Raw genomic sequence first — 15,854 nt, 5'->3', positions numbered from 1 at the left:
CTTCTTCTCATCAAGATATCCAAGGAAAATGCATTTTACAGCCTTAGGTTCCATCTTCTTCCTCAAATCATCCGGAACATGAACATAACAGACACATCCAAAGACTCTAAAGTATGCAATAGTGGGTTTCATGCCATACATTCTCTCATATGGTGACATATTATAAATCAAGGTTGTAGGTGTTCTATTCATAATGTGAACTGCAATATGCATTGCTTCTGCCCAATATGACAATGGCATGTTCATTTGGTTCATCATTGCCCTTGCAACCTCTGCAATAATCCGATTCTTCCTTTCAGCCACACCATTTTGTTGAGGTGTATACCTGCATGTCAATTGCCTTTTGATACCATGATCTCTCAAGAAGTCACAAAACTCATATGACATGTACTCTCCACCATTATCTAACCTCAAACATTTTATGTAGCATCCAAACTACTTTTCAGCCATAGATTTAAATTCCAAGAACTTTTCAAATGCTTCACTTTTATGCTACATAAAGTACACCCAAGCCATCCTGCTGAAATCATCAATGAAAGTGATATAGAATCTACATTTTCTGCTCATGGACACATTCTGACATGGGCCCCAAATATCTGAGTGTATTATTTCCAAAGGATAGCTACTTATTCTCCCCCTCTTTGGAAATGGCAATCTGGACTGCTTGCCAAATTGACAAGCCTCACATACATGATCAAAATTCACATATCCTAAATGCGGTAGACCACGGACTATCTGTTTTGATTGCATTTGCTTCAATCTTTGCAAATTAACATGACCAATCCGTCTATGCCATAATTCCACATCCTTATCTTGCCCATGTCCTCTCTCAACATACATAGAGTCTTGAATCACTAGAGTACTTGCATCCAAAGCAAACAATCTCCCTTTCTTTCTACCATGAGCAATCGCCCTACCAGTTCTCCCATTATGGAACTCTTCAATGAAACATCCAAACTTATTGAATCTCACCTGCAATCCTTGATCTGTCATTTGACCAACCGATGCTTGGTTCTTAGTTATTGTGGGCACATAAAGTACATCACCAAGCTTGTTCTCAATCCCATCTTTAGTAACAAGTAGCACACTACTAATATGAGTAATTTTGTGTAAAGTATCATGACCAGTGGCAACATATTCATCATTCTGCACTTGCTCCTTGCTATCAAAACACTCAGCATGATGAGTCATGTGGTTTGTAGCGCCTGAATCCAAAAACCAGTCATTCTCACGAGGAGGATGAGTCATGCTCCCAAGCACATGCTCCATAGCAAATAAATGACCTCTAGGTGATCCACTTCTAGGTCCATAACCTGTACCACCATAAGTGCCTGCATAGTGGCCATATTGGGTCCTTCCACGACCCCTAGACATAGCATTCTGTTTTTTATAACAATCCCTCTCAAAGTGACCAAAATGCCCACAATAATGACAAGTGCCATCTCTTTGTGGAGAAGGACTCGACTGTCCTCTACTTCTAGGGAAAGATCTCCCCCTACCTCTATGCATGAAGTCACCATGACCAAAGTTGCCTCTTCCACGAGCAAAACCATAATTACTACGACCAGGTGAAGAGCCTCTAGCTCTACATGAGCTGCCACGACCTCTTTGGTGATAGAAAACAGTATCTCCACCTGCATTCTTGCCACTGCTAGATGCATTCAATCCCAACTTGATTTCTTTTGTAAGTAGCAATCCAATAAGCTCCTCAAAGTTAGGCATAGAGCCTCCCCTAACGGAAATAGAGGTATCCAAAGATTTAAAAGCTGGTCCAAGCCCATTTAGTGTCACTGACACTAAATCATCATCATTAATAGGTGCATTAATGGATGCAAGGTCTTTTGAAATTTGCTTGATTTCTGCCACATAGTCACTGATACTGCGATTGCCTCTCCATGCACCATGTAATCTCTGCTTAAGTTGTATCTTACGAGCCTCTGTACATGTTCCATACATTTTTTCTATGATTTTCCATGCCTCCTTACAAGTACTTGCCTTTTTTATATGAGGAATCAATGTTTCTGAAATACATATGGAGATCCAATGCAAAACCTACCTGTTCTTCCCAGTCCAATCCTTGTACGCTTTCTTTTGCTCTTCAATTGGATGTTCGGGAACTTCTGGACATTCATCATCACCTGTTATGAGATCCCATAGACCTCTACCCATCAAAAAATTATCCATCCTGTAGGACCAAACACTATAGTTGTCTTTGGTCAATTTGTCCCCCACGATCTGAGTGATCTGTGCCGTGTCAGACATTATGACTACTGCAAATTCAGAAGAAAACAACAATACAATCTGTCCAGAAATGGTATTTAGCAATATGACTATCATACATGTGTCCAAAAACTGTCATATACATCCATCCATGATGCCAACATGTCATACATTCAGTTCCCAGCAAGAACCATCCAAATCGGATTCCACACGATGTGTATGACCCAAAATGCATTAAAACATGGGTCTAAAGTTGACCACTTTTCCTGCAATTTTTAAATTTCTTTTGGCTCAAAAGGAAGAGAGAGAAGTCTTCTCCCTAATCTGTGTTCTCCCAGCTCGATTGGCATGAAGGAAGGATGGTGAATGCCGTTGCTCTTGCTGGACATGTCCAACTCTCTGCTGCCCCAGCCTCTCAGAATCAACTCTCACAGGAACAGAGCACACCACAATCCTGCAAACGCTATGCCCAAACCATTGCTGCAAAGGCCTCTCTATCAACTTGCACTCCTCTCAAACAGCGGCGATCAATTTCCAATGCATCCTTTTTTGGTTCTTTTCCACGTGCTTGGTCTGGAGAAACATGGTGCTCCTCAAAGTGCCGTTCACATGCCTACAAGCCGGTCATTTGTGAAGCTGTAGTTGCTGAGAAGGAAGAAGTGGAGACTCCTTGGTAGGATGATGATGAGGACGATGACTGTACTGGCCGCAAGAAGAAGGAGGCACTCTCTTTCCTCATCATTTGAATCGGTGGCCTAAGAAGCTCTCGTAGTAGTAGCAGCTCCTCTGACGCACCCAGTAGGGTCGATGGCTCAGTGAAGTTCCTGGATCAATGGCTTACACTTAGGAAGACTGGGATTTAGGAGCATCTCACCTAAATAACTAGCCATGGTCCTTGTTTTAGCTCTCGGTGATCTGCACATCCCTCACAGGGCAGGTGATTTTCCAATCAAATTCAAGTCGATGCTTGTACTGGGAAATACAGCATATCGTGAGCCCTGGCAATCTTTACATCAAGGAAGTCCAGGATTATTTGAAGAGTCTGTGCCCCGATGTTCATGTTGCAAGGGGTGAATATGATGAAGACTCAAGGTATCCTCGCCTCTGAGCTCAAGCAGCAGAAGCTCCAGGATGATCCATGGTTGAGGACCATGATGACGATGATGACAATGCCCCTGAACTAGATGGGGAAGATGGTGGCCTTGCCAACGGGAAAGGGAAACAGAGTCACAGTGAGAAGAAAAGCAGAAAAGCAATGCAAAATCTTGGCATGAAACCTGTGTATTGTGTTCTCAGCACTCAATTACAGACACAAGCTGCTGAACGGTTTAAAGCCCCCGATCTGTCACATGAAATCACGAAATCATCTGCAGCAGTTGAGCCTGATGATCAAGAGGTGGATGAGACTGGTGTTGAGGCTAAGGATATCCAGTTAGTTATGATACAGGCTGGAGTATCATGATCTAAAGCAGTGTCTGCTCTGATACCAAATAACAAAACTGCAAGTAGGGGAAGACAAGGATGGAACAAGCACTATTTTTGGAGCTCAAGTCAACTTCACCTCCATTATTCTCCAATCCTATCTTCAACAGTCCACACACTAAAATGGTATCCTCAAAAGATAGATACCCCCAAACTTAAGGACACTTTACATACAACAATATGATAAGGCTTAGACTATGCCTTAGACTTTGGCTTATTTCTCAACAACCCACTCTCCTTAACGTCTCATTATCGGGTTGTGAGTGAGGCTTGCTCTTGATCACCGTGTCAAGATTGTGGGAGAGAAGGAAGGAGTCTCACTTGTAGCTTTCTTGCTTGCACAATGGGGGAATACACACAAGGGTGGAGGCTGAAAACAGTTTTTCTCTTCTTAGTTGTGTAAGCCAAAAAGAAGTCTTGTACAAAGAAATAGAAGAACCCTATATATGGGTCTCAAACCAAACTCAACTAACTAAGGTGGCATACTAATTGAGCCACGAACTAGAGTAGATAAGGATAGCTATCATGTAGCTATTATTCATGGGCGGTGTACCAACCGCGTCTACAACTGACAAGTCGGTGACATAAATACACAACGGTCACCCTGGCGTATCACGAGTGGAGCTTGATATCTCAACACTCCCCCTCAAGCTCAATCCCAATTCCTGCACACCAAGCAGGTCTCTGAACTTGCGCAGCTTCTTTGCGCCCAATGCCTTCGTAAATATGTCAGCTACCTGATCCTCTATGCTGACATAAACTAGATCAATAAGACCTAGTAAAACCCTCTCCCGCACATAGTGATAATGCACCTCAATGTGCTTTGTTCTAGCATGATAGACTGGGTTATTTGCCAAGTGTATACTACTCATGTTGTCACAATAAATGACAACTGGCCCATTTGTAGACTGATGCATATCATAAAGTAGCTTATGCAACCAAGCTACCTCACATGCAGCCATTGCTGCACCCCTATACTCAGCCTCTGTGCTCGACAAGGCAACTGTAGGCTGTTTCTTGCTGCTCCAAGTGACTGCAGCACTCCCAAAAGAGAACACATATCCACTGGTAGATCGTCTATCAGAAATACTACCAGCCCAATCAGCATCAGTGTATCCATGCAGCTGTATCTGAACCCCAGTCTCATAAAATAGTCCATATTGCAATGTGGACTTCACATACCTGAGTATGCGTCTAGCCGCATCCAAATGCGGTTTCCTTGGAGCCTGCATAAACTGACTTACCAATCCAACAGCATAGCTCAAATCTGGCCTGGTAATAGTCATATAAATCAAACTTCCTACTATGCGTCTGTACATAGTAGGGTCTTCCAGAAGCTCACCTGCATCTGTGCTCAACTTCACATTCTGCTCCAAAGGAACTGAAATAGGCTTACAGCCTGTCATCCCATATTTGGATAGCGTGTCCAATCCATACTGCCTCTGCAAGAGCTGTATCCCACTTGGTGATCTAATCACCTCAATGCCCAAGAAATAACGCAGCTCTCCCAAATCCTTCATCTCAAACTTCTGCTTCAATAGCATTTTCACATGAAGGATATCTTCATCACTGTCACCTGTCATAATCAAATCATCAACATAAATGACAAGTAGCATAGTACCTTTCTCAGTTTTTCTCACATAAAGTGAGAAATCTGCCTTGGAAATCTGAAATCCAATAGTGACAAGATACTGTCCTATCTTGTCAGACCATGCTCTAGGTGCTTGCTTCAAGCCATACAAAGCTTTCTTCAACCTGCAAACAAACTCAGGATGAACAACATGCACATAACCTGGTGGCTGCTCCATATAGACCTCTTCTTGCAAATCACCATGCAAGAAGGCATTCTTTACATCCATCTGATGTAAAGACCATCCCTTTGATGCAGCCATAGCAATGACTGCTCTTATGGTTGCCATCCTTGTAACCGGACTGAATGTTTCTTCATAGTCAATGCCATATGTTTGTGCATACCCCTTGACTACTAATCTTGCCTTGTATCTGTTCACAGAACCATCTGCATTGTGCTTCACCTTATAAACCCACTTACAGCCAATTGCATTCTTACCTTTAGGCAAAGGTACCAATTCCCATGTAGCATTTGCTTCCAAGGCATCCATTTCTTCATCCATGGCTTTCTCCCACTTTTATTTTTCCATGGCTTGCTCAAAAGAAGTGGGTTCTGGTTCCTGTATCACTTTGCCCATATATACATAGTGAATGGCTGTAAATCCATCATATTTCAGTCTATCCACAGGATACCTAGCTCTCATTAGGGGAGTTTTGAGGTCTCGAAAATGCCTTTTAGGATGTGGAGAGAGAGTGCTCTAGACCAATAAGAGCAAAGCCTCCGTAACGGAACTTCTAATTTAAAAAAAATAAAAAATCATTTTACAAAAATATATAAATATGATAATATTACGAATTTGTATTTTTATTATGTATTTTTAGTCTCTTATATTTGTGATTATGACATATTTTGCATTAATGGCATAGAGTCTCGGCTACTTTTATTTAATGATGTTTCTAGATTAATGATAATGACTGATGTAATCGAAATTCAAATTGGTGAAAAGCATGGCGCTCAGTTTTTTCCCTCGTTTCTTTTATTCCTCTATTGTTTTTCCCTCCGTTATGATAGCCTAGTCCTCTCTCTCTCTCTCTCTCTCTCTCTCTCTCTCTCTCTCTCTCTCTCTCTCTCTCTCTCTCTCTCTCTCTCTCTCTCTCTCTCTCTCTCTCTCTCTGTGCATGTATCTCTCTCTTCTACCATGGATACAGAAATTCGACCTTCAACAAGGCGTCCAAGCTCCCAAATCACATCCATATCAGTGTTTAACTCATTCCAAACTGATGGAAGATGGATTCCTACTATCATTAGCAAAGGTAGTTGGATCACCATGCAACAAGCAAAACGTGGAAAAAGGCAAAGACATGAGAGCTTGTTTATCTCTGCTTGGAAGGGCAGAATCCGAGATTTTAAGCTTGGAGCAAATAAGAATAGTATCAAAGAGGTACTAGTGCAACATGTGTTCATGCATAGAGAGCTGTGTTTGAAACCTGGATCTTCAAAGCTTCCAATGCATAGACCAAATTGTAAGAATTTGATTCTTAAAGTTTTTCCTTTCTTAAACATGGTTTAGGTTTTTTCATTATAATATTTGTTTGTCTTGTAGATGTCTATCCCTCTAATCTTGAGGAATGGCAACCAGTGGAATCTATTATTGATGTTATTGATGTTATACATGGTTCAATTGGAGAAGAAATGTATAGAGGTAGAAAGAAGACAGAGCTTGCAGAGAATGGAATATTCTTTTATGACCATTCTTATGTTATTCCTATGCGGTGTTGCCAATGGGGATCAATAAAACTCCTTCCTTTGCCAGATTTTTCAAGCTTTGAGTGGCCTTTGCCAAGTCCAGCTACTAGTGAGGGCTATAGATGTAAGATATTTTCTGAGATCCAGAAAGCACTAAAATCTAATATCTCAAGTAGGCTAAGCAAAGTTACTTTATTTATGCCTATTAATATATTTATTGATTTCTTCTCTAATATGGAGATAAGAATAACAAAAACCATGCTTTCAGTGAAGAGACTAACATATGATCATATCATACAATTTGTTGATGAAGGATGGGATACAAGGACAGAAGGAAAAATTATATGTAAGATAGATCAAGACTCTATAGCTTGTAAATATATGATTGCTACTCAAAATTTTATCCTTAGCTTTTACTATAGTCGATGGCATTTTGTTGGTAGTAGTCTAGTTGCTTTAGACCAGAATCTTAATGATTTCAGCAAGGATCCTATTGTGGATCTTGATATTTGGTTCAACGAGTATATTATTGCAATCTTAAAGATCAGAAAATCATGTACGCTACATCAAGTGAGGATGGATTTACAAAATGAAGACATTGAACTACCATGCTCCTTTGTATTCCAACTTGACAAGAAACGAGTAAGTTTTCACATCATATTATATCTACTTAGATGTATATCAAGATCTCACTTTCTAACTAACAAACATTTGTAATTTATTTTTTGCAGATATCGAAAAGGAGAGAAAATAAAATACACTGCAATGACATTCAAGAAAAGATATCTTTACTATCAATATAAAATACATGTACAAATTTTGTAGCAGATGTCTATCTGCCATCTCTATGAGATATACAAGGGCTGAAGGGCAAATTTCTATATATGAAGGCCTACAAGGCGATATGGCAAAGCTATTTCTTTTTTGGAGAACTATCCTTTCTAGGAGTCCTTTTGCCTTTCTTTGATGTCTTGGGTATAGAAGGTGTTGAAGCTGTGGATTTGCCTTCCGTGGTTATAGGCACCACATCTCCTTCATGGTGCAAATCCCCACCAATCTCTGTTGTTGGTTGTATACAATTGATTATCATATACTTCAAGAGCTTTGCTCTGATGTACCAAATATGCTCAGATGTATAGCAATCCTTCGAAAACTGTCACACATTTATAGAAAAAAGAGTTTTAGTTCATTATTGTTCTTACAATAGACTATATTTTTATCATCAATGGACTATTTTCAATTAATATCTATCTTAAAGTTTAGCATCTTTCATATTACCTTTACATGTTTATCATCATTAAGATAAACAAAGTTAACCATTCTTCTAGCATTTGCAATCACCCTCCAGCCACAAGAATGGCTATCATCCTGATGGGGACACTGCAACCACCAACACAAAGTAAAACTATAAAGAGGACGAATGGTAGTTCATAGAACAAACTCATGTTTCAATTATTTTAATGAATAACTTACTGCAACTTGTCTATATTGCATTGTTGCAAGCAAATCAGATGGCATAGGGGGTCTTTTCTCTAGCTCTTCAATTAATCTTTTGGCACCTCTGTATATAAAATATGTTGAAATTTAGAGTACTTACAAAAAAAAGAATTGAAATATCAAGGAGCCCTTGGATAATATAACTTACAATTTAGCATTTCCATGGCTTCCTTTCATAGAGTTGATTAAAAAGCATTGCTTATCCACAAGGTCTATTGCAATCAAGCTCCAATGAGAACTAAAAGCAATCATATCTCAACAAATTAGTAGGATAAAATCTCAAAAACTCTAATAGAATATTGAATCACTTACTTTTCATTATATGGAATTATAAGCAGCTCCAAAGTATCGAAGTCAATCAAATTGAGCCAGTGCTCAATAAAACTTGCATCAAGCTCATTCCTCATAAAGAATGAGATAGATGGATCAAAAACCTCAATTTTTTGTTGTATATCCAAAGGAAACTCATGCATTATACACCTAGAAAAGGCATAGAAATAGTGAGTATAAACAAGAAAAATCTTATTGCTAAAAAAATATCAAAAAGTATAAGTAATTATGGATGGACATACCTTAGGCCAGCAAGAATAAGACTGTCATTTACTTCTCTTCTTTTATCCTTAAGAATCTGAACACATGCAGCATCAAAGGAGATAACCTCAGTTCTTTTGCCTAAGTCACCAGGTAAGAAACAAAACACACTGAATCCTTTTGGATTAGTTGCTTCAAGAAGGGTGGCTAGCTCATTTTCAAAGGACTCTAGTTGCTCTATTTCCCTTTCTTCAACCCTTTGCCTCCTATACTCTCTCCATTTATCTGCTTGTTCCTCTTTAGCCTTCTCCTCTTTTTCATGTTGCCTTGTATCCTTCTCATGGGTGACATCCTCAACCCTGACACCAGAATCATCTTTCTTTCTTCTAGCTGGGGGCACATTAAGGATATTAAATGTCTTCATATCAGTGAGGGGAATTGGCTCAAGGACCTTTGAAAATCTATATCTTAGCCTCCTAAGAATTACCATGTCCTTGTCCATGAGTGTGAGCCTATGAGCATGAGCAGCACAAATGTAGGCATCTTGGAAAAACTCAATTAGAAAATCCTCTGTGGCTTCTTGTATACAATTAAGAGCTGTTCTTGTCCATCTGAAACTATCCAAACTATATCTGTCACAAATTTCCCTGACAAGCCTCTGAAAAGACAACTTTGGAATTGCATTGTCAAGAGCATTTACTGCCTTCCTAATCTCCCTTAGACACCTGACATTTTGAGAAAACCTTCTCCTTGGCTTTGACTTTCTAGACAGCTTCTGAGGCTTTGAAGACTGATGAATCTTTGATGCTAAATCCCTAGGATCAATCTTCTGTTTTCTTGCTGTTGCCTTAGTCCTAGCCATCTGCCAAAAAAACATATGTTACTTATTCTCCAGCATGTAAAGCAAAACGCAAGTCCCAGACAAGAGTTATCTATGCTGCATGGCGTTTTCTCGTATCAGCTGAATTTTTCTCGAGCTGTCTAGTGAAACGCGAGTGTCAAGCAGGGGGGCCTCCTTGCAGCTGCTTCTTTTCGCGTTTCACCGGACTTGTTGTCCATTGTGTCCAGTGAAACGCGAATTTAAGCCAGGAAACCTGCTTGAAGTACCTTATTTTCGCGTTTCACCGGACAGCTCATGAATAGCATAAAAATTGACCAAGGAAAGCTTTTAAGATTACTTAAAATACCCAAAGAATTAGGGAGGAAAGAAACAGTCACCGAGAGCATGGAATTCTCAGATAAGTAATTATTTACAGCAGCATGGATTTCAGATAGCTCATGCAGATCACAGTAAGATTTTCTTAAATATCCACAATATTAAGGAATGCTTTCACTGTGGAAAAAATTCTTTTGTAGTGGTCATGAGCTAATAATAACATAAAGGATTAAGGAAAAATATCGAAACAATGCATTGAATGGAGCTTGTTATTGAAAAGCAAGATGCAGAAACCATACCTTCTTCTTAGCTTGTTCTTCACAATTTCAACCTAAAGATGACAATATGCTTGAAGGTTTGCTTTGTTGGGGAAGCAGTGAAATGCTTGGAGATTGGAAGGAAATGGGTGGAGACTGGAAGGAACACCAAAAACAAAGATGGAGTAGCGATGAAATGCGATGAAAGCTGAAGGCGGTGAATTTGCATGGACTCAACGTTCTTCGCAAAGTGTTAATAACACACGTGTGACGTACCCTCGCTTATCGGAACTTTTTATTTACTTGGAAAAGGGTTATTTAACACACGTAAAACGTATTTTTGGAAAAAGAGAATGCGCACGTCTTCTGAGGAGTTTATTACGCTGTGTTAAGTCACACACGTGTATTTCCATTATTACACAAACTTTTTCGTTGGAACTATCACCACATGCTTAACGGTCGATATAAAAGCATTTCAAACCCATTTCTCCGACATTGTCTTCTTCTCTGCCAAAATTTCGTCTCGACTTCCCTTCAAGGTCCTTGCATCCTGTGTGGAGAGCAGTTCAACAATCTTTGATAGGTAACAATTTTTTTTATTACAAGCATTTTAACAAAATAAATTTGATTAATATAGAAAGAATGTTTTATAACACTTAAACAATTAAAGATGTTATGTGCTTTCTATCTTTCAAATGCAGCATATCTTTTCCAAAAATGATTATATCATCAATTTGTGTGTTTCCATAGAATTTATTTATTGTTCATGTTTCTTTTCTTCATTTGCAATTTTTGACAAATAAAACGCGAGACAATGTCTCTGTTGATGATATTTTTCTTAGTATCGCGTTTCACCGGCCACATTTTAGAATAATTTTTGTCTTCAAGCTAGTGTCTGATGAAACGCGATTCCTTCACAGGCATTTGCCTTACACACTTGAATTTTCGCGTTTCACCGGTCAACTAAAAAAATTCTCCTGTTTTGATTTTTTTGTCTTGGAAAATCAATGTTGGGGCCTTTTTCCATGATATCATCTTGTTTTATTGGATATTGGTTCTTTTCTGCTTTTTTTTTCAGGGATAAATATTTTTCTGGTCAAAATGACAAAGAGGAAGCTATCTCTGGAAGGAATGGATGAGGAGGAGATAATTGAGACATCTGATGATAGGCTCTTTGATTTTTTACACATCACTGGAAATTCTTCCAAGTTTTGCTATATCAGGGAAATTTTCAATGTTCCTTTTGATTTGAAGGAGTTATTAGAGGATCTTGATGATAAACTTAAGGAGTACAGATGTTTTTATGATAGACATGTGCAAGGTTTGGAAGTCAATGGATTTGTTCATTATAGTGATGTCATGGGAGCCACCAATACATCCAGGTCAACTTTGCTCGGCAGGTTCAACCTCATTGATGAGGAATTCAGAAAGAAAGAAACATGTTGCCCTTTCCACAGGTATCAACACCAATGCCTTCTAATCCACAAGGACGTTGGATTTATTGTGTATCTTCAGTACATGGAAAATTCTTCTCCAGATATAGACCAACAGAGAAAGCTAGAGGATATTGCAAGTATGGATAAGGAGGTCGAAGAGAAGGAGGAGATGTTCCAAGAAGATGTTGAGAATCAACTTGTCCAAGGTTTTGATGTAGGTTTATTCAAGAGTGACAATATCACAATGGTGGAAGAAAAGGAGATTGAGCCAAGTGCACAGGTTGATGAAGAAGGTCCTCTTGCCTGTGTTCCAACATTTCCCACTTATCTTATCAACAAGAAGAGATATGTGTTGCTAAATGATATTCAACATCTTTTTGATCTTAGAGAAGATTATTGCTTAGCAATCCTTGCAGGTTGGGGCAAAAATGACATGAATTTTATAGGTTATGAACAAGAACCACTAGCAAGTCTTGATGTTGAGGGAGAGAATTTCCAAGATAGCTCTATAGCCTTACATACATGTATTAATCAGATCATAGAATACGAAAAGGGGGGGCTACCTACAGAAGAAGAGTTCTTGCAAGTCCAGAAGAAACTTCATATTGATGATGTAGGGTATGAAGAGAGATTGAAGTCACCATCAGATGAGAAGCCCAAGAGTTCAATAAATCTTTATGATGATAGTCTTCTTGAAGAAGATGAACACCCTAAGGTATGAAATATAATTCGAAGTTACCCATTGAGTTTATGTTAGACTTTATTATGCATTATAGATAAATATCTTATATCTTGTACTGTTGTGGTTTGTTCTATAGATTGAGATTGAAGATCTGGACAACTTTCTTGGAAGGGCCAAGGGCTCTAGGCCAATGAAGCTTGGAAAAAATCAAAGCCTTGGCCATTATATTGGAAACTTAAACAATCAAACAATTGTAATATATCATAGTAGATTGTCAAGCTCTCCAAGTCTACCAATGATGGCTTTGAGAGCTATCTCAAAGGTTATTGGATCTCAAGTTTTCAGCAGAGGTTTGGACAAGATCATTTTGGTGGAGAAGGAAGAAGCCATAAGAGTTTTTGGCTTTATGCCTGGATACAGTGGTTCTAGAGCTGGATATTTTGGAGTTCTTGGCTCCTATTTGCTCTCTTATGTAGGAGATAGTAAGAATTTGAAGCTTCTTCCGGGCTATCGAAAACAAGAGTTTTTGAAATACAGAGGTCTTATTGAGTGGGATGAAACAAAAGATTCCTCTAGAGGCCCTGTCGAGCTACCTGAAACCAAGGACTCCACTGAAGGCCCTGTTGAGGTGCCTGAAACTAAGGACTCTTCTGCAACACAATCAGACTAGAAGATGCCAAAGATTAAGGGTTTCTTGAAACCCATCTTTTCCCAACTCTTTGTTTGGTTTGTAACCATTCTGTAAATCTTTGCTTTGCGCAAGAATTTAAATATCTATCTTTTCTTCTTTGGGTAACAATTTGTATAGTCCTTGCTAAAGATGATGTATTGCTTGATGTGGTTGTATCTTTAAGCTTGAATTTATGCCAAATTTGTCGATAGAACCATTGAAAGACCTCTAATAAACTGTTGGCTTTGTGTCTTCCACCTCCATGTCTTGTATGTCTGAAATATTTTGTTCTTGCTTGATAATGTGATTTTTCCATACCTTGGGTTGACCAGATAGATAGAGATCCATATTGTTTAATAAAGTATGGAGCATGGTTGTATAGAATATGCTGCATAGTCAACAAATAAGGAAAGTTATTAAAAAACATTATATGAGTTCGACAATGAAGAAACAAACATATACAAACTTCTTACCATATAGTGAGTAAAGTGTTGATCACCCCAAGCTTCTGTCATCGCCTTTTTGAAAAGGTTCAATTGGTTTTTAAAGTCTTTGAGATCATCGTCATTCCATTCAGTCTTATCACAATAAAAAAACACTTTGTCTAGTGTTTCCCAAACTTTAGCTTTTCTATTTCGAGCTTGTCCATTATCAGTGTGATCCTTAACTGCATTATGTAGGGATTTCCACTGATTAAATTTAATAGTTGAGCCACCATTTCTCGAGTTTATCTTGCCAAGTCTCCCATGAAAGCCTAGAAACCTTCTAGCCTTCACTCCACCAATAGATGGTTTTTTTGGGACACAATTACCATCCTTAGACTTTTGAAGATCTGGTTCAATAACAACATTGCCACCATGCAAACCAATTGCAGAGAGAACTTTTTCAACCTTTGTTATAGCATCTGTTCTAGTTGATAATGGCTTCAACTTCCATGCAAATCCTATATAGAGATGAACAAGCTTTTCGATTATCCTGCAAAGTGCATGAAGTGTACAAATATGGGCATTCGCTAAAGGAATGTCCAAGACTGGTTTAAACTGTGGATCCTTATTGTGCCTAGAGGGAGCTCTATTCCAATTGCTTGAGTTTAACTCTACAGCTGGTGACATGCAGTATAAGCAAGGAGATCTCGAGTTAGCTCCCTTTGATACATTATACATACATTTGAGTGTCTTTAGGTCACCAGCTATGTGCCACTCAATCCTGTAGTTCCCTAATCCTTCAACAAATAGCTCTTCTCCTGCTTGTTGCCTTTGAATAACATTAGGTATTGATGTTTGATGAAAAACCCAATATAGTATATCAAAATTCTCAGTATCTACCTCAAATGCTCCTAGCCACCAGATGTTATATTCAGATTGAACACTAAATGATGTTGAGTGATTGCAATGACTTGACGAAAGTGCTCTATTCATCAAGGTGATAGAGATTCTCTCCAATTTTTTACATTTCAGAATCTCACTTTCATCAAGTTTAATCACAAATCTAGCCACTCCCTGTGCCTCAACTACTGACAAGTCATAAAATTTGATCATTAAGCATTGTAGGGTGGGCAAGTCAAGGAAAATATTGTTAAATTCATTGAATGTAACCTCCTTTTTCTTGCCCTTGAAGCTAGCCTTGATATGAAAAGGCTCACCTAGAATCTCCATCACTTTGTTATTAACTCTCTGTCTGATAGTCCTAACCACAAATGGTTTCGGAAGTATGCAATTGTGTACCTGTCCTTGCTTCATATTTGATTGTAAAAGTTGGAAAAGTTGCATATAAGCATCTCGACTGATACCAATACTATCCAGTGTCTTCTGTACTAACTCAGAATCCAAAGAATGATCCTTCACAAATGACTCCAAGCATTGTTTCTTTGCCTTTTTAAATTTCTTCTTCTCCAAAATATCCTTTGAAACCACTGAAGGAAGAAGATGATAATAAAACTGAGCTGCTTTTAAAGAATCTCTTTCACTTGCATTTGGTTGTAGAAGAGATCTAAGCAAAATTAACATCACAAATCAATGCAAGTAGTTTAAATAAAGCCATATTTAAGATTTTTCAAGTGAAAAAAAATATACCTTGCTGCTTGGATTCTTTTACCACAGCCTCCTCCTCCTCGTTTGAGATTCTCAATATTTTTAAGAGCTCTTTGTCGATTTCGAAGGCCTAATAAAGTTTGCTTTTGTTGATAAGCTTTGATACGCTTTTCCAATGAATGAATTTTTTGTTGACAATCCTCTAGCTTCTGCAACAACTCTATATTGTGTTTCATCAAAAGATGATTCTCTAGTCCAAGGATATCCTTTTCTGCAACAAGATTAAGTGTATAACCTAAAAATCCATTGTAGCCATCGCCAATAAACCTCATTAATGACGAGCTATTATAGAAAGGAGGAGTGCTATTTCTGCTAGGATCTTTGGGATATAGCTTTCCATCTAACCAAAGATCAATATTCTTCTTTCCTTCAAACCTCAGTATATGTTTCATAGACTCTGTAACCGTGATAGATTTTGTTCTCTTTCTTATCGGTTCATACTCACTGTCCAACTCAATATGAAGATGATAGAGAGGTCTTTTATGAGAGCTACAGAGATCATTAGATGATTGATCCA

At 38.5% G+C, this 15,854-nt stretch overlaps 1 pseudogene; it reads left to right on the top strand.

Moving 5' to 3' along the window:
• Window positions 1-3,272: 3,272 nt before the first annotated feature.
• The window catches only part of LOC148025893 (uncharacterized), a 56,975-nt pseudogene continuing 44,393 nt past the window's right edge, over window positions 3,273-15,854 (top strand).

The sequence above is a fragment of the Lygodium microphyllum genome, chromosome 14 (assembly GCF_053477565.2).
Source record: "Lygodium microphyllum isolate KBCC chromosome 14, Lygodium_microphyllum_v1.1.10, whole genome shotgun sequence".
NCBI classification, from domain to species: domain Eukaryota; kingdom Viridiplantae; phylum Streptophyta; class Polypodiopsida; order Schizaeales; family Lygodiaceae; genus Lygodium; species Lygodium microphyllum.
This window is presented reverse-complemented; position numbering and strand designations above follow the sequence as displayed.